This window comes from Electrophorus electricus, chromosome 3, assembly GCF_041902795.1.
Source record: "Electrophorus electricus isolate QZ-2024a chromosome 3, ASM4190279v1, whole genome shotgun sequence".
Classification (NCBI taxonomy): Eukaryota; Metazoa; Chordata; class Actinopteri; order Gymnotiformes; family Gymnotidae; genus Electrophorus; species Electrophorus electricus.
Window position 1 is genome coordinate 9,926,856 of NC_137499.1, and position 19,039 is coordinate 9,945,894.

Consider the following 19,039-nt stretch of genomic DNA (forward strand, 5'->3'; position numbering starts at 1 on the left):
TTCAGAGAAGTGGAAGAAATACTGGGACTCTCTTTTCTCTGTGATACGATCGGTAAGCGCGCTCGGCTGTTAAGCGAAAGGATAATGGAGTTCCTCCTTTACATTTGCGAGCCAAAAGCGTCTTCTGTTAGTCCCTTTGTTGAGTGAATCCATTTTAACTGGGTGTTCAACCTCATTAGAACTGTATTTTTAAGAGGAGAAAGTCTAACCACACGTAATTCAGATAATCGATACAAATGGACGGAACAGGCGTAAACAAGCTCATAATATAAGAAACCCAGGGCTGGTAATTATATATGATGGTGTTTCGTGGACAAAAAGAACAAATCTATGTATGAAGTTGGTCTTAATATTGCATCATTTGCTCTGCTGCTGGTTGCGACATACAAGAAACCCAACAAAAGGTCATTCAGAGAAGAGCAAGCAGAAAAGCGATATTGACCCTGATGCTCCTTTCTCGTTGCAGTGGCTCCTCGTTACACCAGAAGTCATCAAACAGGACAAGGTAGTGGGAATTTATTTTCAGAGAAGTGGAAGAAATACTGGGACTCTCTTTTCTCTGTGATACGATCGGTAAGTGCGCTCGGCTGTTAAGCGAAAGGATAATGGAGTTCCTCCTTTACATTTGCGAGCCAAAAGCATCTTCTGTTAGTCCCTTTGTTGAGTGAATCCATTTTAACTGGGTGTTCAACCTCATTAGAACTGTATTTTTAAGAGGAGAAAGTCTAACCACACGTAATTCAGATAATCGATACAAATGGACGGAACAGGCGTAAACAAGCTCATAATATAAGAAACCCAGGGCTGGTAATTATATATGATGGTGTTTCGTGGACAAAAAGACCAAATCTATGTATGAAGTTGGTCTTAATATTGCATCATTTGCTCTGCTGCTGGTTGCGACATACAAGAAACCCAACAAAAGGTCATTCAGAGAAGAGCAAGCAGAAAAGCGATATTGACCCTGATGCTCCTTTCTCGTTGCAGTGGCTCCTCGTTACACCAGAAGTCATCAAACAGGACAAGGTAGTGGGAATTTATTTTCAGAGAAGTGGAAGAAATACTGGGACTCTCTTTTCTCTGTGATACGATCGGTAAGCGCGCTCGGCTGTTAAGCGAAAGGATAATGGAGTTCCTCCTTTACATTTGCGAGCCAAAAGCGTCTTCTGTTAGTCCCTTTGTTGAGTGAATCCATTTTAACTGGGTGTTCAACGTCATTAGAACTGTATTTTTAAGAGGAGAAAGTCTAACCACACGTAATTCAGATAATCGATACAAATGGACGGAACAGGCGTAAACAAGCTCATGATATAAGAAACCCAGGGCTGGTAATTATATATGATGGTGTTTCGTGGACAAAAAGACATAATCTATGTATGAAGTTCGTCTTAATATTGCATCATTTGCTCTGCTGCTGGTTGCGACATACAAGAAACCCAACAAAAGGTCATTCAGAGAAGAGCAAGCAGAAAAGCGATATTGACCCTGATGCTCCTTTCTCGTTGCAGTGGCTCCTCGTTACACCAGAAGTCATCAAACAGGACAAGGTTGTGGGAATTTATTTTCAGAGAAGTGGAAGAAATACTGGGACTCTCTTTTCTCTGTGATACGATCGGTAAGCGCGCTCGGCTGTTAAGCGAAAGGATAATGGAGTTCCTCCTTTACATTTGCGAGCCAAAAGCGTCTTCTGTTAGTCCCTTTGTTGAGTGAATCCATTTTAACTGGGTGTTCAACGTCATTAGAACTGTATTTTTAAGAGGAGAAAGTCTAACCACACGTAATTCAGATAATCGATACAAATGGACGGAACAGGCGTAAACAAGCTCATAATATAAGAAACCCAGGGCTGGTAATTATATATGATGGTGTTTCGTGGACAAAAAGACCAAATCTATGTATGAAGTTGGTCTTAATATTGCATCATTTGCTCTGCTGCTGGTTGCGACATACAAGAAACCCAACAAAAGGTCATTCAGAGAAGAGCAAGCAGAAAAGCGATATTGACCCTGATGCTCCTTTCTCGTTGCAGTGGCTCCTCGTTACACCAGAAGTCATCAAACAGGACAAGGTTGTGGGAATTTATTTTCACAGAAGTGGAAGAAATACTGGGACTTTGTTTTCTCTGTGATGCGATCGGTAAGCGCGCTCGGCTGTTAAGCGAAAGGATGATGGAGTTCCTCCTTTACATTTGGTCTTAATATTGCATCATTTGCTCAGCTGCTGGCGTGAACTGTATAAACAGTAACACATGTCTCTGTGGCGCAATAGGTTAGCGCGTTGGGCTGTTAACCGAAAGGATGGTGGTTCAAGCCCACCCAGGGACGCTGACCGGGTAGTTGCTGTGTTTTGTTTTTTCACTAGCAAAGTCTTAGATTGCTTGAAATAGTTCTACTCAACTCTGAAAGACAAAGAGAGATAACATCACGCCCAATGTGGGGCTTGAACCCACAACCCTGAGATTAAGAGTCTCATGCTCTACCGACTGAGCTAGCCAGGCAACCGTACTCTGCTTTTTCACGCGTTTGCTCTCGCAGCCCATTAACGCTGATATGTTCAGCTGGACGTTAGCGATGCTTGCGGTGTGTTGCACAGAGTCAAGAAATTTAACACTAAAAGCATACTTAACCTGGTGCTCGCGCTCTGGTGATCTGCAGCTTGGGAGTCTCAAGTACCAATAACTCAGCTAACACCTGTTCCATTCATGTGCCTAATAATGGAGTGCCTCCTTCTAAGATTTTAACCCCTTTCATTTACACTTGGGAGTGTAAAGCAGTAGAAAAGGGATATTGACCCTGATGCTGCTTTCTCTTTGCAGTGGCTCGTCGTTACTTCAAAAGCAATGGAACAGCAATCGCATCACAGAGAAAACAAAGTTGTGTGAATTTATTTTCAGAGAAGTGGAAGAAATACTGGGACTCTCTTTTCTCTTTACATTTGCGAGCCAAAAGCGTCTTCTGTTAGTCCCTTTGTTGAGTGAATCCATTTTAACTGGGTGTTCAACGTCATTAGAACTGTATTTTTAAGAGGAGAAAGTCTAACCACACGTAATTCAGATAATCGATACAAATGGACGGAACATGCGTAAACAAGCTCATAATATAAGAAACCCAGGGCTGGTAATTATATATGATGGTGTTTCGTGGACAAAAAGACCAAATCTATGTATGAAGTTGGTCTTAATATTGCATCATTTGCTCTGCTGCTGGTTGCGACATACAAGAAACCCAACAAAAGGTCATTCAGAGAAGAGCAAGCAGAAAAGCGATATTGACCCTGATGCTCCTTTCTCGTTGCAGTGGCTCCTCGTTACACCAGAAGTCATCAAACAGGACAAGGTTGTGGGAATTTATTTTCATAGAAGTGGAAGAAATACTGGGACTCTCTTTTCTCTGTGATACGATCGGTAAGCGCGCTCGGCTGTTAAGCGAAAGGATAATGGAGTTCCTCCTTTACATTTGCGAGCCAAAAGCGTCTTCTGTTAGTCCCTTTGTTGAGTGAATCCATTTTAACTGGGTGTTCAACGTCATTAGAACTGTATTTTTAAGAGGAGAAGGTCTAACCACACGTAATTCAGATAATCGATACAAATGGACGGAACATGCGTAAACAAGCTCATAATATAAGAAACCCAGGGCTGGTAATTATATATGATGGTGTTTCGTGGACAAAAAGACCAAATCTATGTATGAAGTTGGTCTTAATATTGCATCATTTGCTCTGCTGCTGGTTGCGACATACAAGAAACCCAACAAAAGGTCATTCAGAGAAGAGCAAGCAGAAAAGCGATATTGACCCTGATGCTCCTTTCTCGTTGCAGTGGCTCCTCGTTACACCAGAAGTCATCAAACAGGACAAGGTTGTGGGAATTTATTTTCACAGAAGTGGAAGAAATACTGGGACTTTGTTTTCTCTGTGATGCGATCGGTAAGCGCACTCGGCTGTTAAGCGAAAGGATGATGGAGTTCCTCCTTTACATTTGGTCTTAATATTGCATCATTTGCTCAGCTGCTGGCGTGAACTGTATAAACACTAACACATGTCTCTGTGGCGCAATAGGTTAGCGCGTTCGGCTGTTAACCGAAAGGATGGTGGTTCAAGCCCACCCAGGGACGCTGACCGGGTAGTTGCTGTGTTTTGTTTTTTCACTAGCAAAGTCTTAGATTGCTTGAAATAGTTCTATTCAACTCTGAAAGACAAAGAGAGATAACATCACGCCCAACGTGGGGCTTGAACCCACGACCCTCAGAATAAGAGTCTCATGGTCTACCGACTGAGCTAGCCAGGCAACCGTACTCTGCTTTTTCACGCGTTTGCTCTCGCAGCCCATTAACGCTGATATGTTCAGCTGGACGTTAGCGATGCTTGCGGTGTGTTGCACAGAGTCAAGAAATTTAACATTAAAAGCATACTTAACCTGGTGCTCGCGCTCTGGTGATCTGCAGCTTGGGAGTCTCAAGTACCAATAACTCAGCTAACACCTGTTCCATTCATGTGCCTAATAATGGAGTGCCTCCTTCTAAGATTTTAACCCCTTTCATTTACACTTGGGAGTGTAAAGCAGTAGAAAAGGGATATTGACCCTGATGCTGCTTTCTCTTTGCAGTGGCTCGTCGTTACTTCAAAAGCAATGGAACAGCAATCGCATCACAGAGAAAACAAAGTTGTGTGAATTTATTTTCAGAGAAGTGGAAGAAATACTGGGACTCTCTTTTCTCTTTACATTTGCGAGCCAAAAGCGTCTTCTGTTAGTCCCTTTGTTGAGTGAATCCATTTGAACTGGGTGTTCAACGTCATTAGAACTGTATTTTTAAGAGGAGAAAGTCTAACCACACGTAATTCAGATAATCGATACAAATGGACGGAACATGCGTAAACAAGCTCATAATATAAGAAACCCAGGGCTGGTAATTATATATGATGGTGTTTCGTGGACAAAAAGACCAAATCTATGTATGAAGTTGGTCTTAATATTGCATCATTTGCTCTGCTGCTGGTTGCGACATACAAGAAACCCAACAAAAGGTCATTCAGAGAAGAGCAAGCAGAAAAGCGATATTGACCCTGATGCTCCTTTCTCGTTGCAGTGGCTCCTCGTTACACCAGAAGTCATCAAACAGGACAAGGTTGTGGGAATTTATTTTCATAGAAGTGGAAGAAATACTGGGACTCTCTTTACTCTGTGATACGATCGGTAAGCGCGCTCGGCTGTTAAGCGAAAGGATAATGGAGTTCCTCCTTTACATTTGCGAGCCAAAAGCGTCTTCTGTTAGTCCCTTTGTTGAGTGAATCCATTTTAACTGGGTGTTCAACGTCATTAGAACTGTATTTTTAAGAGGAGAAAGTCTAACCACACGTAATTCAGATAATCGATACAAATGGACGGAACATGCGTAAACAAGCTCATAATATAAGAAACCCAGGGCTGGTAATTATATATGATGGTGTTTCGTGGACAAAAAGACCAAATCTATGTATGAAGTTGGTCTTAATATTGCATCATTTGCTCTGCTGCTGGTTGCGACATACAAGAAACCCAACAAAAGGTCATTCAGAGAAGAGCAAGCAGAAAAGCGATATTGACCCTGATGCTCCTTTCTCGTTGCAGTGGCTCCTCGTTACACCAGAAGTCATCAAACAGGACAAGGTTGTGGGAATTTATTTTCATAGAAGTGGAAGAAATACTGGGACTCTCTTTTCTCTGTGATACGATCGGTAAGCGCGCTCGGCTGTTAAGCGAAAGGATAATGGAGTTCCTCCTTTACATTTGCGAGCCAAAAGCGTCTTCTGTTAGTCCCTTTGTTGAGTGAATCCATTTTAATTGGGTGTTCAACATCATTAGAACTGTATTTTTAAGAGGAGAAAGTCTAACCACACGTAATTCAGATAATCGATACAAATGGACGGAACATGCGTAAACAAGCTCATAATATAAGAAACCCAGGGCTGGTAATTATATATGATGGTGTTTCGTGGACAAAAAGACCAAATCTATGTATGAAGTTGGTCTTAATATTGCATCATTTGCTCTGCTGCTGGTTGCGACATACAAGAAACCCAACAAAAGGTCATTCAGAGAAGAGCAAGCAGAAAAGCGATATTGACCCTGATGCTCCTTTCTCGTTGCAGTGGCTCCTCGTTACACCAGAAGTCATCAAACAGGACAAGGTTGTGGGAATTTATTTTCACAGAAGTGGAAGAAATACTGGGACTTTGTTTTCTCTGTGATGCGATCAGTAAGCGCGCTCGGCTGTTAAGCGAAAGGATAATGGAGTTCCTCCTTTACATTTGCGAGCCAAAAGCGTCTTCTGTTAGTCCCTTTGTTGAGTGAATCCATTTTAACTGGGTGTTCAACGTCATTAGAACTGTATTTTTAAGAGGGGAAAGTCTAACCACACGTAATTCAGATAATCGATACAAATGGACGGAACATGCGTAAACAAGCTCATAATATAAGAAACCCAGGGCTGGTAATTATATATGATGGTGTTTCGTGGACAAAAAGACCAAATCTATGTTTGAAGTTGGTCTTAATATTGCATCATTTGCTCTGCTGCTGGTTGCGACATACAAGAAACCCAACAAAAGGTCATTCAGAGAAGAGCAAGCAGAAAAGCGATATTGACCCTGATGCTCCTTTCTCGTTGCAGGGGCTCCTCGTTACACCAGAAGTCATCAAACAGGACAAGGTTGTGGGAATTTATTTTCACAGAAGTGGAAGAAATACTGGGACTTTGTTTTCTCTGTGATGCGATCGGTAAGCGCGCACGGCTGTTAAGCGAAAGGATAATGGAGTTCCTCCTTTACATTTGCGAGCCAAAAGCGTCTTCTGTTAGTCCCTTTGTTGAGTGAATCCATTTTAACTGGGTGTTCAACGTCATTAGAACTGTATTTTTAAGAGGAGAAAGTCTAACCACACGTAATTCAGATAATCGATAGAAATGGACGGAACATGCGTAAACAAGCTCATGATATAAGAAACCCAGGGCTGGTAATTATATATGATGGTGTTTCGTGGACAAAAAGACATAATCTATTTATGAAGTTGGTTTTAATATTGCATCATTTGCTCTGCTGCTGGTTGCGACATACAAGAAACCCAACAAAAGGTCATTCAGAGAAGAGCAAGCAGAAAAGCGATATTGACCCTGATGCTCCTTTCTCGTTGCAGTGGCTCCTCGTTACACCAGAAGTCATCAAACAGGACAAGGTTGTGGGAATTTATTTTCAGAGAAGTGGAAGAAATACTGGGACTCTCTTTTCTCTGTGATACGATCGGTAAGCGCGCTCGGCTGTTAAGCGAAAGGATTATGGAGTTCCTCCTTTACATTTGCGAGCCAAAAGCGTCTTCTGTTAGTCCCTTTGTTGAGTGAATCCATTTTAACTGGGTGTTCAACGTCATTAGAACTGTATTTTTAAGAGGAGAAAGTCTAACCACACGTAATTCAGATAATCGATACAAATGGACGGAACAGGCGTAAACAAGCTCATAATATAAGAAACCCAGGGCTGGTAATTATATATGATGGTGTTTCGTGGACAAAAAGACCAAATCTATGTATGAAGTTGGTCTTAATATTGCATCATTTGCTCTGCTGCTGGTTGCGACATACAAGAAACCCAACAAAAGGTCATTCAGAGAAGAGCAAGCAGAAAAGCGATATTGACCCTGATGCTCCTTTCTCGTTGCAGTGGCTCCTCGTTACACCAGAAGTCATCAAACAGGACAAGGTTGTGGGAATTTATTTTCACAGAAGTGGAAGAAATACTGGGACTTTGTTTTCTCTGTGATGCGATCAGTAAGCGCGCTCGGCTGTTAAGCGAAAGGATAATGGAGTTCCTCCTTTACATTTGCGAGCCAAAAGCGTCTTCTGTTAGTCCCTTTGTTGAGTGAATCCATTTTAACTGGGTGTTCAACATCATTAGAACTGTATTTTTAAGAGGAGAAAGTCTAACCACACGTAATTCAGATAATCGATACAAATGGACGGAACATGCGTAAACAAGCTCATAATATAAGAAACCCAGGGCTGGTAATTATATATGATGGTGTTTCGTGGACAAAAAGACCAAATCTATGTTTGAAGTTGGTCTTAATATTGCATCATTTGCTCTGCTGCTGGTTGCGACATACAAGATACCCAACAAAAGGTCATTCAGAGAAGAGCAAGCAGAAAAGCGATATTGACCCTGATGCTCCTTTCTCGTTGCAGTGGCTCCTCGTTACACCAGAAGTCATCAAACAGGACAAGGTTGTGGGAATTTATTTTCATAGAAGTGGAAGAAATACTGGGACTCTCTTTTCTCTGCGATACGATCGGTAAGCGCGCTCGGCTGTTAAGCGAAAGGATAATGGAGTTCCTCCTTTACATTTGCGAGCCAAAAGCCTCTTCTGTTAGTCCCTTTGTTGAGTGAATCCATTTTAACTGGGTGTTCAACGTCATTAGAACTGTATTTTTAAGAGGAGAAAGTCTAACCACACGTAATTCAGATAATCGATACAAATGGACGGAACATGCGTAAACAAGCTCATAATATAAGAAACCCAGGGCTGGTAATTATATATGATGGTGTTTCGTGGACAAAAAGACCAAATCTATGTTTGAAGTTGGTCTTAATATTGCATCATTTGCTCTGCTGCTGGTTGCGACATACAAGAAACCCAACAAAAGGTCATTCAGAGAAGAGCAAGCAGAAAAGCGATATTGACCCTGATGCTCCTTTCTCGTTGCAGTGGCTCCTCGTTACACCAGAAGTCATCAAACAGGACAAGGTTGTGGGAATTTATTTTCAGAGAAGTGGAAGAAATACTGGGACTCTCTTTTCTCTGTGATACGATCGGTAAGCGCGCTCGGCTGTTAAGCGAAAGGATAATGGAGTTCCTCCTTTACATTTGCGAGCCAAAAGCATCTTCTGTTAGTCCCTTTGTTGAGTGAATCCATTTTAACTGGGTGTTCAACGTCATTAGAACTGTATTTTTAAGAGGAGAAAGTCTAACCACACGTAATTCAGATAATCGATACAAATGGACGGAACATGCGTAAACAAGCTCATAATATAAGAAACCCAGGGCTGGTAATTATATATGATGGTGTTTCGTGGACAAAAAGACCAAATCTATGTATGAAGTTGGTCTTAATATTGCATCATTTGCTCTGCTGCTGGTTGCGACATACAAGAAACCCAACAAAAGGTCATTCAGAGAAGAGCAAGCAGAAAAGCGATATTGACCCTGATGCTCCTTTCTCGTTGCAGTGGCTCCTCGTTACACCAGAAGTCATCAAACAGGACAAGGTTGTGGGAATTTATTTTCAGAGAAGTGGAAGAAATACTGGGACTCTCTTTTCTCTGTGATGCGATCGGTAAGCGCGCTCGGCTGTTAAGCGAAAGGATAATGAAGTTCCTCCTTTACATTTGCGAGCCAAAAGCGTCTTCTGTTCTAAGATTTTAACCCCTTTCATTTACACTTGGGAGTGTAAAGCAGTAGAAAAGGGATATTGACCCTGATGCTGCTTTCTCTTTGCAGTGGCTCGTCGTTACTTCAAAAGCAATGGAACAGCAATCGCATCACAGAGAAAACAAAGTTGTGTGAATTTATTTTCAGAGAAGTGGAAGAAATACTGGGACTCTCTTTTCTCTTTACATTTGCGAGCCAAAAGCGTCTTCTGTTAGTCCCTTTGTTGAGTGAATCCATTTTAACTGGGTGTTCAACGTCATTAGAACTGTATTTTTAAGAGGAGAAAGTCTAACCACACGTAATTCAGATAATCGATACAAATGGACGGAACATGCGTAAACAAGCTCATAATATAAGAAACCCAGGGCTGGTAATTATATATGATGGTGTTTCGTGGACAAAAAGACCAAATCTATGTATGAAGTTGGTCTTAATATTGCATCATTTGCTCTGCTGCTGGTTGCGACATACAAGAAACCCAACAAAAGGTCATTCAGAGAAGAGCAAGCAGAAAAGCGATATTGACCCTGATGCTCCTTTCTCGTTGCAGTGGCTCCTCGTTACACCAGAAGTCATCAAACAGGACAAGGTTGTGGGAATTTATTTTCAGAGAAGTGGAAGAAATACTGGGACTCTCTTTTCTCTATGATACGATCGGTAAGCGCGCTCGGCTGTTAAGCGAAAGGATAATGGAGTTCCTCCTTTACATTTGCGAGCCAAAAGCATCTTCTGTTAGTCCCTTTGTTGAGTGAATCCATTTTAACTGGGTGTTCAACGTCATTAGAACTGTATTTTTAAGAGGAGAAAGTCTAACCACACGTAATTCAGATAATCGATACAAATGGACGGAACATGCGTAAACAAGCTCATAATATAAGAAACCCAGGGCTGGTAATTATATATGATGGTGTTTCGTGGACAAAAAGACCAAATCTATGTATGAAGTTGGTCTTAATATTGCATCATTTGCTCTGCTGCTGGTTGCGACATACAAGATACCCAACAAAAGGTCATTCAGAGAAGAGCAAGCAGAAAAGCGATATTGACCCTGATGCTCCTTTCTCGTTGCAGTGGCTCCTCGTTACACCAGAAGTCATCAAACAGGACAAGGTTGTGGGAATTTATTTTCAGAGAAGTGGAAGAAATACTGGGACTCTCTTTTCTCTGTGATGCGATCGGTAAGCGCGCTCGGCTGTTAAGCGAAAGGATAATGGAGTTCCTCCTTGACATTTGCGAGCCAAAAGCGTCTTCTGTTCTAAATTTTAACCCCTTTCATTTACACTTGGGAGTGTAAAGCAGTAGAAAAGGGATATTGACCCTGATGCTGCTTTCTCTTTGCAGTGGCTCGTCGTTACTTCAAAAGCAATGGAACAGCAATCGCATCACAGAGAAAACAAAGTTGTGTGAATTTATTTTCAGAGAAGTGGAAGAAATACTGGGACTCTCTTTTCTCTTTACATTTGCGAGCCAAAAGCGTCTTCTGTTAGTCCCTTTGTTGAGTGAATCCATTTTAACTGGGTGTTCAACGTCATTAGAACTGTATTTTTAAGAGGAGAAAGTCTAACCACACGTAATTCAGATAATCGATACAAATGGACGGAACATGCGTAAACAAGCTCATAATATAAGAAACCCAGGCTGGTAATTATATATGATGGTGTTTCGTGGACAAAAAGACCAAATCTATGTATGAAGTTGGTCTTAATATTGCATCATTTGCTCTGCTGCTGGTTGCGACATACAAGAAACCCAACAAAAGGTCATTCAGAGAAGAGCAAGCAGAAAAGCGATATTGACCCTGATGCTCCTTTCTCGTTGCAGTGGCTCCTCATTACACCAGAAGTCATCAAACAGGACAAGGTTGTGGGAATTTATTTTCATAGAAGTGGAAGAAATACTGGGACTCTCTTTTCTCTGTGATACGATCGGTAAGCGCGCTCGGCTGTTAAGCGAAAGGATAATGGAGTTCCTCCTTTACATTTGCGAGCCAAAAGCGTCTTCTGTTAGTCCCTTTGTTGAGTGAATCCATTTTAACTGGGTGTTCAACGTCATTAGAACTGTATTTTTAAGAGGAGAAAGTCTAACCACACGTAATTCAGATAATCGATACAAATGGACGGAACATGCGTAAACAAGCTCATAATATAAGAAACCCAGGGCTGGTAATTATATATGATGGTGTTTCGTGGACAAAAAGACCAAATCTATGTATGAAGTTGGTCTTAATATTGCATCATTTGCTCTGCTGCTGGTTGCGACATACAAGAAACCCAACAAAAGGTCATTCAGAGAAGAGCAAGCAGAAAAGCGATATTGACCCTGATGCTCCTTTCTCGTTGCAGTGGCTCCTCGTTACACCAGAAGTCATCAAACAGGACAAGGTTGTGGGAATTTATTTTCATAGAAGTGGAAGAAATACTGGGACTCTCTTTTCTCTGCGATACGATCGGTAAGCGCGCTCGGCTGTTAAGCGAAAGGATAATGGAGTTCCTCCTTTACATTTGCGAGCCAAAAGCGTCTTCTGTTAGTCCCTTTGTTGAGTGAATCCATTTTAACTGGGTGTTCAACGTCATTAGAACTGTATTTTTAAGAGGAGAAAGTCTAACCACACGTAATTCAGATAATCGATACAAATGGACGGAACATGCGTAAACAAGCTCATAATATAAGAAACCCAGGGCTGGTAATTATATATGATGGTGTTTCGTGGACAAAAAGACCAAATCTATGTATGAAGTTGGTCTTAATATTGCATCATTTGCTCTGCTGCTGGTTGCGACATACAAGAAACCCAACAAAAGGTCATTCAGAGAAGAGCAAGCAGAAAAGCGATATTGACCCTGATGCTCCTTTCTCGTTGCAGTGGCTCCTCGTTACACCAGAAGTCATCAAACAGGACAAGGTTGTGGGAATTTATTTTCATAGAAGTGGAAGAAATACTGGGACTCTCTTTTCTCTGTGATACGATCGGTAAGCGCGCTCGGCTGTTAAGCGAAAGGATAATGGAGTTCCTCCTTTACATTTGCGAGCCAAAAGCGTCTTCTGTTAGTCCCTTTGTTGAGTGAATCCATTTTAACTGGGTGTTCAACGTCATTAGAACTGTATTTTTAAGAGGAGAAAGTCTAACCACACGTAATTCAGATAATCGATACAAATGGACGGAACATGCGTAAACAAGCTCATAATATAAGAAACCCAGGGCTGGTAATTATATATGATGGTGTTTCGTGGACAAAAAGACCAAATCTATGTATGAAGTTGGTCTTAATATTGCATCATTTGCTCTGCTGCTGGTTGCGACATACAAGAAACCCAACAAAAGGTCATTCAGAGAAGAGCAAGCAGAAAAGCGATATTGACCCTGATGCTCCTTTCTCGTTGCAGTGGCTCCTCGTTACACCAGAAGTCATCAAACAGGACAAGGTTGTGGGAATTTATTTTCATAGAAGTGGAAGAAATACTGGGACTCTCTTTTCTCTGTGATACGATCGGTAAGCGCGCTCGGCTGTTAAGCGAAAGGATAATGGAGTTCCTCCTTTACATTTGCGAGCCAAAAGCGTCTTCTGTTAGTCCCTTTGTTGAGTGAATCCATTTTAACTGGGTGTTCAACGTCATTAGAACTGTATTTTTAAGAGGAGAAAGTCTAACCACACGTAATTCAGATAATCGATACAAATGGACGGAACATGCGTAAACAAGCTCATAATATAAGAAACCCAGGGCTGGTAATTATATATGATGGTGTTTCGTGGACAAAAAGACCAAATCTATGTATGAAGTTGGTCTTAATATTGCATCATTTGCTCTGCTGCTGGTTGCGACATACAAGAAACCCAACAAAAGGTCATTCAGAGAAGAGCAAGCAGAAAAGCGATATTGACCCTGATGCTCCTTTCTCGTTGCAGTGGCTCCTCGTTACACCAGAAGTCATCAAACAGGACAAGGTTGTGGGAATTTATTTTCATAGAAGTGGAAGAAATACTGGGACTCTCTTTTCTCTGCGATACGATCGGTAAGCGCGCTCGGCTGTTAAGCGAAAGGATAATGGAGTTCCTCCTTTACATTTGCGAGCCAAAAGCGTCTTCTGTTAGTCCCTTTGTTGAGTGAATCCATTTTAACTGGGTGTTCAACGTCATTAGAACTGTATTTTTAAGAGGAGAAAGTCTAACCACACGTAATTCAGATAATCGATACAAATGGACGGAACATGCGTAAACAAGCTCATAACATAAGAAACCCAGGGCTGGTAATTATATATGATGGTGTTTCGTGGACAAAAAGACCAAATCTATGTATGAAGTTGGTCTTAATATTGCATCATTTGCTCTGCTGCTGGTTGCGACATACAAGAAACCCAACAAAAGGTCATTCAGAGAAGAGCAAGCAGAAAAGCGATATTGACCCTGATGCTCCTTTCTCGTTGCAGTGGCTCCTCGTTACACCAGAAGTCAAAAACAGGACAAGGTTGTGGGAATTTATTTTCATAGAAGTGGAAGAAATACTGGGACTCTCTTTTCTCTGTGATACGATCGGTAAGCGCGCTCGGCTGTTAAGCGAAAGGATAATGGAGTTCCTCCTTTACATTTGCGAGCCAAAAGCGTCTTCTGTTAGTCCCTTTGTTGAGTGAATCCATTTTAACTGGGTGTTCAACGTCATTAGAACTGTATTTTTAAGAGGAGAAAGTCTAACCACACGTAATTCAGATAATCGATACAAATGGACGGAACATGCGTAAACAAGCTCATAATATAAGAAACCCAGGGCTGGTAATTATATATGATGGTGTTTCGTGGACAAAAAGACCAAATCTATGTATGAAGTTGGTCTTAATATTGCATCATTTGCTCTGCTGCTGGTTGCGACATACAAGAAACCCAACAAAAGGTCATTCAGAGAAGAGCAAGCAGAAAAGCGATATTGACCCTGATGCTCCTTTCTCGTTGCAGTGGCTCCTCGTTACACCAGAAGTCATCAAACAGGACAAGGTTGTGGGAATTTATTTTCATAGAAGTGGAAGAAATACTGGGACTCTCTTTTCTCTGTGATACGATCGGTAAGCGCGCTCGGCTGTTAAGCGAAAGGATAATGGAGTTCCTCCTTTACATTTGCGAGCCAAAAGCGTCTTCTGTTAGTCCCTTTGTTGAGTGAATCCATTTTAACTGGGTGTTCAACGTCATTAGAATTGTATTTTTAAGAGGAGAAAGTCTAACCACACGTAATTCAGATAATCGATACAAATGGACGGAACATGCGTAAACAAGCTCATAATATAAGAAACCCAGGGCTGGTAATTATATATGATGGTGTTTCGTGGACAAAAAGACCAAATCTATGTATGAAGTTGGTCTTAATATTGCATCATTTGCTCTGCTGCTGGTTGCGACATACAAGAAACCCAACAAAAGGTCATTCAGAGAAGAGCAAGCAGAAAAGCGATATTGACCCTGATGCTCCTTTCTCGTTGCAGTGGCTCCTCGTTACACCAGAAGTCATCAAACAGGACAAGGTTGTGAGAATTTATTTTCAGAGAAGTGGAAGAAATACTGGGACTCTCTTTTCTCTGTGATACGATCGGTAAGCGCGCTCGGCTGTTAAGCGAAAGGATAATGGAGTTCCTCCTTTACATTTGCGAGCCAAAAGCGTCTTCTGTTAGTCCCTTTGTTGAGTGAATCCATTTTAACTGGGTGTTCAACGTCATTAGAACTGTATTTTTAAGAGGAGAAAGTCTAACCACACGTAATTCAGATAATCGATACAAATGGACGGAACATGCGTAAACAAGCTCATAATATAAGAAACCCAGGGCTGGTAATTATATATGATGGTGTTTCGTGGACAAAAAGACCAAATCTATGTATGAAGTTGGTCTTAATATTGCATCATTTGCTCTGCTGCTGGTTGCGACATACAAGAAACCCAACAAAAGGTCATTCAGAGAAGAGCAAGCAGAAAAGCGATATTGACCCTGATGCTCCTTTCTCGTTGCAGTGGCTCCTCGTTACACCAGAAGTCATCAAACAGGACAAGGTTGTGGGAATTTATTTTCACAGAAGTGGAAGAAATACTGGGACTTTGTTTTCTCTGTGATGCGATCGGTAAGCGCGCTCGGCTGTTAAGCGAAAGGATGATAGAGTTCCTCCTTTACATTTGGTCTTAATATTGCATCATTTGCTCAGCTGCTGGCGTGAACTGTATAAACAGTAACACATGTCTCTGTGGCGCAATAGGTTAGTGCGTTCGGCTGTTAACCGAAAGGATGGTGGTTCAAGCCCACCCAGGGAAGCTGACCGGGTAGTTGCTGTGTTTTGTTTTTTCACTAGCAAAGTCTTAGATTGCTTGAAATAGTTCTACTCAACTCTGAAAGACAAAGAGAGATAACATCACACCCAACGTGGGGCTTGAACCCACGACCCTGAGATTAAGAGTCTCATGCTCTACCGACTGAGCTAGCAAGGCAACCGTACTCTGCTTTTTCACACGTTTGCTCTCGCAGCCCATTAACGCTGATATGTTCAGCTGGACGTTAGCGATGCTTGCGGTGTGTTGCACAGAGTCAAGAAATTTAACATTAAAAGCATACTTAACCTGGTGCTCGCGCTCTGGTGATCTGCAGCTTGGGAGTCTCAAGTACCAATAACTCAGCTAACACCTGTTCCATTCATGTGCCTAATAATGGAGTGCCTCCTTCTAAGATTTTAACCCCTTTCATTTACACTTGGGAGTGTAAAGCAGTAGAAAAGGGATATTGACCCTGATGCTGCTTTCTCTTTGCAGTGGCTCGTCGTTACTTCAAAAGCAATGGAACAGCAATCGCATCACAGAGAAAACAAAGTTGTGTGAATTTATTTTCAGAGAAGTGGAAGAAATACTGGGACTCTCTTTTCTCTTTACATTTGTGAGCCAAAAGCGTCTTCTGTTAGTCCCTTTGTTGAGTGAATCCATTTTAACTGGGTGTTCAACGTCATTAGAACTGTATTTTTAAGAGGAGAAAGTCTAACCACACGTAATTCAGATAATCGATACAAATGGACGGAACATGCGTAAACAAGCTCATAATATAAGAAACCCAGGGCTGGTAATTATATATGATGGTGTTTCGTGGACAAAAAGACCAAATCTATGTATGAAGTTGGTCTTAATATTGCATCATTTGCTCTGCTGCTGGTTGCGACATACAAGAAACCCAACAAAAGGTCATTCAGAGAAGAGCAAGCAGAAAAGCGATATTGACCCTGATGCTCCTTTCTCGTTGCAGTGGCTCCTCGTTACACCAGAAGTCATCAAACAGGACAAGGTTGTGGGAATTTATTTTCATAGAAGTGGAAGAAATACTGGGACTCTCTTTTCTCTGTGATACGATCGGTAAGCGCGCTCGGCTGTTAATCGAAAGGATAATGGAGTTCCTCCTTTACATTTGCGAGCCAAAAGCGTCTTCTGTTAGTCCCTTTGTTGAGTGAATCCATTTTAACTGGGTGTTCAACGTCATTAGAATTGTATTTTTAAGAGGAGAAAGTCTAACCACACGTAATTCAGATAATCGATACAAATGGACGGAACATGCGTAAACAAGCTCATAATATAAGAAACCCAGGGCTGGTAATTATATATGATGGTGTTTCGTGGACAAAAAGACCAAATCTATGTATGAAGTTGGTCTTAATATTGCATCATTTGCTCTGCTGCTGGTTGCGACATACAAGAAACCCAACAAAAGGTCATTCAGAGAAGAGCAAGCAGAAAAGCGATATTGACCCTGATGCTCCTTTCTCGTTGCAGTGGCTCCTCGTTACACCAGAAGTCATCAAACAGGACAAGGTTGTGTGAATTTATTTTCAGAGAAGTGGAAGAAATACTGGGACTCTCTTTTCTCTGTGATACGATCGGTAAGCGCGCTCGGCTGTTAAGCGAAAGGATAATGGAGTTCCTCCTTTACATTTGCGAGCCAAAAGCGTCTTCTGTTAGTCCCTTTGTTGAGTGAATCCATTTTAACTGGGTGTTCAACGTCATTAGAACTGTATTTTTAAGAGGAGAAAGTCCAACCACACGTAATTCAGATAATCGATACAAATGGACGGAACATGCGTAAACAAGCTCATAATATAAGAAACCCAGGGCTGGTAATTATATATGATGGTGTTTCGTGGACAAAAAGACCAAATCTATGTATGAAGTTGGTCTTAATATTGCATCATTTGCTCTGCTGCTGGTTGCGACATACAAGAAACCCAACAAAAGGTCATTCAGAGAAGAGCAAGCAGAAAAGCGATATTGACCCTGATGCTCCTTTCTCGTTGCAGTGGCTCCTCGTTACACCAGAAGTCATCAAACAGGACAAGGTTGTGGGAATTTATTTTCATAGAAGTGGAAGAAATACTGGGACTTTGTTTTCTCTGTGATGCGATCGGTAAGCGCGCTCGGCTCTTAAGCGAAAGGATGATGGAGTTCCTCCTTTACATTTGCGAGCCAAAAGCGTCTTCTGTTAGTCCCTTTGTTGAGTGAATCCATTTGAACTGGGTGTTCAACGTCATTAGAACTGTATTTTTAAGAGGAGAAAGTCTAACCACACGTAATTCAGATAATCGATACAAATGGACGGAACATGCGTAAACAAGCTCATAATATAAGAAACCCAGGGCTGGTAATTATATATGATGGTGTTTCGTGGACAAAAAGACCAAATCTATGTATGAAGTTGGTCTTAATATTGCATCATTTGCTCTGCTGCTGGTTGCGACATACAAGAAACCCAACAAAAGGTCATTCAGAGAAGAGCAAGCAGAAAAGCGATATTGACCCTGATGCTCCTTTCTCGTTGCAGTGGCTCCTCGTTACACCAGAAGTCATCAAACAGGACAAGGTTGTGGGAATTTATTTTCATAGAAGTGGAAGAAATACTGGGACTCTCTTTTCTCTGCGATACGATCGGTAAGCGCGCTCGGCTGTTAAGCGAAAGGATAATGGAGTTCCTCCTTTACATTTGCGAGCCAAAAGCGTCTTCTGTTAGTCCCTTTGTTGAGTGAATCCATTTTAACTGGGTGTTCAACGTCATTAGAACTGTATTTTTAAGAGGAGAAAGTCTAACCACACATAATTCAGATAATCGATACAAATGGACGGAACATGCGTAAACAAGCTCATAATATAAGAAACCCAGGGCTGGTAATTATATATGATGGTGTTTCGTGGACAAAAAGACCAAATCTATGTATGAAGTTGGTCTTAATATTGCATCATTTGCTCTGCTGCTGGTTGCGACATACAAGAAACCCAACAAAAGGTCATTCAGAGAAGAGCAAGCAGAAAAGCGATATTGACCCTGATGCTCCTTTCTCGTTGCAGTGGCTCCTCGTTACACCAGAAGTCATCAAACAGGACAAGGTTGTGGGAATTTATTTTCATAGAAGTGGAAGAAATACTGGGACTCTCTTTTCTCTGTGATACGATCGGTAAGCGCGCTCGGCTGTTAATCGAAAGGATAATGGAGTTCCTCCTTTACATTTGCGAGCCAAAAGCGTCTTCTGTTAGTCCCTTTGTTGAGTGAATCCATTTTAACTGGGTGTTCAACGTCATTAGAATTGTATTTTT

At 41.5% G+C, this 19,039-nt stretch overlaps 6 non-coding genes across 6 annotated transcripts; 3 read left to right on the forward strand and 3 right to left on the reverse strand.

Moving 5' to 3' along the window:
* Positions 1 to 2,250: 2,250 nt before the first annotated feature.
* On the forward strand, positions 2,251 to 2,324 carry trnan-guu (transfer RNA asparagine (anticodon GUU)). The gene has a single exon. It is a non-coding gene; the product is annotated as a tRNA-Asn (tRNA).
* A 100-nt stretch (positions 2,325 to 2,424) lies between these two features.
* Positions 2,425 to 2,497, reverse strand: trnak-cuu (transfer RNA lysine (anticodon CUU)). Its single transcript has one exon. It is a non-coding gene; the product is annotated as a tRNA-Lys (tRNA).
* Positions 2,498 to 4,038: 1,541 nt separating this feature from the next.
* On the forward strand, positions 4,039 to 4,112 carry trnan-guu (transfer RNA asparagine (anticodon GUU)). Its single transcript has one exon. It is a non-coding gene; the product is annotated as a tRNA-Asn (tRNA).
* A 100-nt stretch (positions 4,113 to 4,212) lies between these two features.
* trnak-cuu (transfer RNA lysine (anticodon CUU)) lies at positions 4,213 to 4,285 on the reverse strand. The gene has a single exon. It is a non-coding gene; the product is annotated as a tRNA-Lys (tRNA).
* Positions 4,286 to 15,663: 11,378 nt separating this feature from the next.
* Positions 15,664 to 15,737, forward strand: trnan-guu (transfer RNA asparagine (anticodon GUU)). The gene has a single exon. It is a non-coding gene; the product is annotated as a tRNA-Asn (tRNA).
* Positions 15,738 to 15,837: 100 nt separating this feature from the next.
* On the reverse strand, positions 15,838 to 15,910 carry trnak-cuu (transfer RNA lysine (anticodon CUU)). Its single transcript has one exon. It is a non-coding gene; the product is annotated as a tRNA-Lys (tRNA).
* Between the last annotated feature and the right edge of the window lie 3,129 nt (positions 15,911 to 19,039).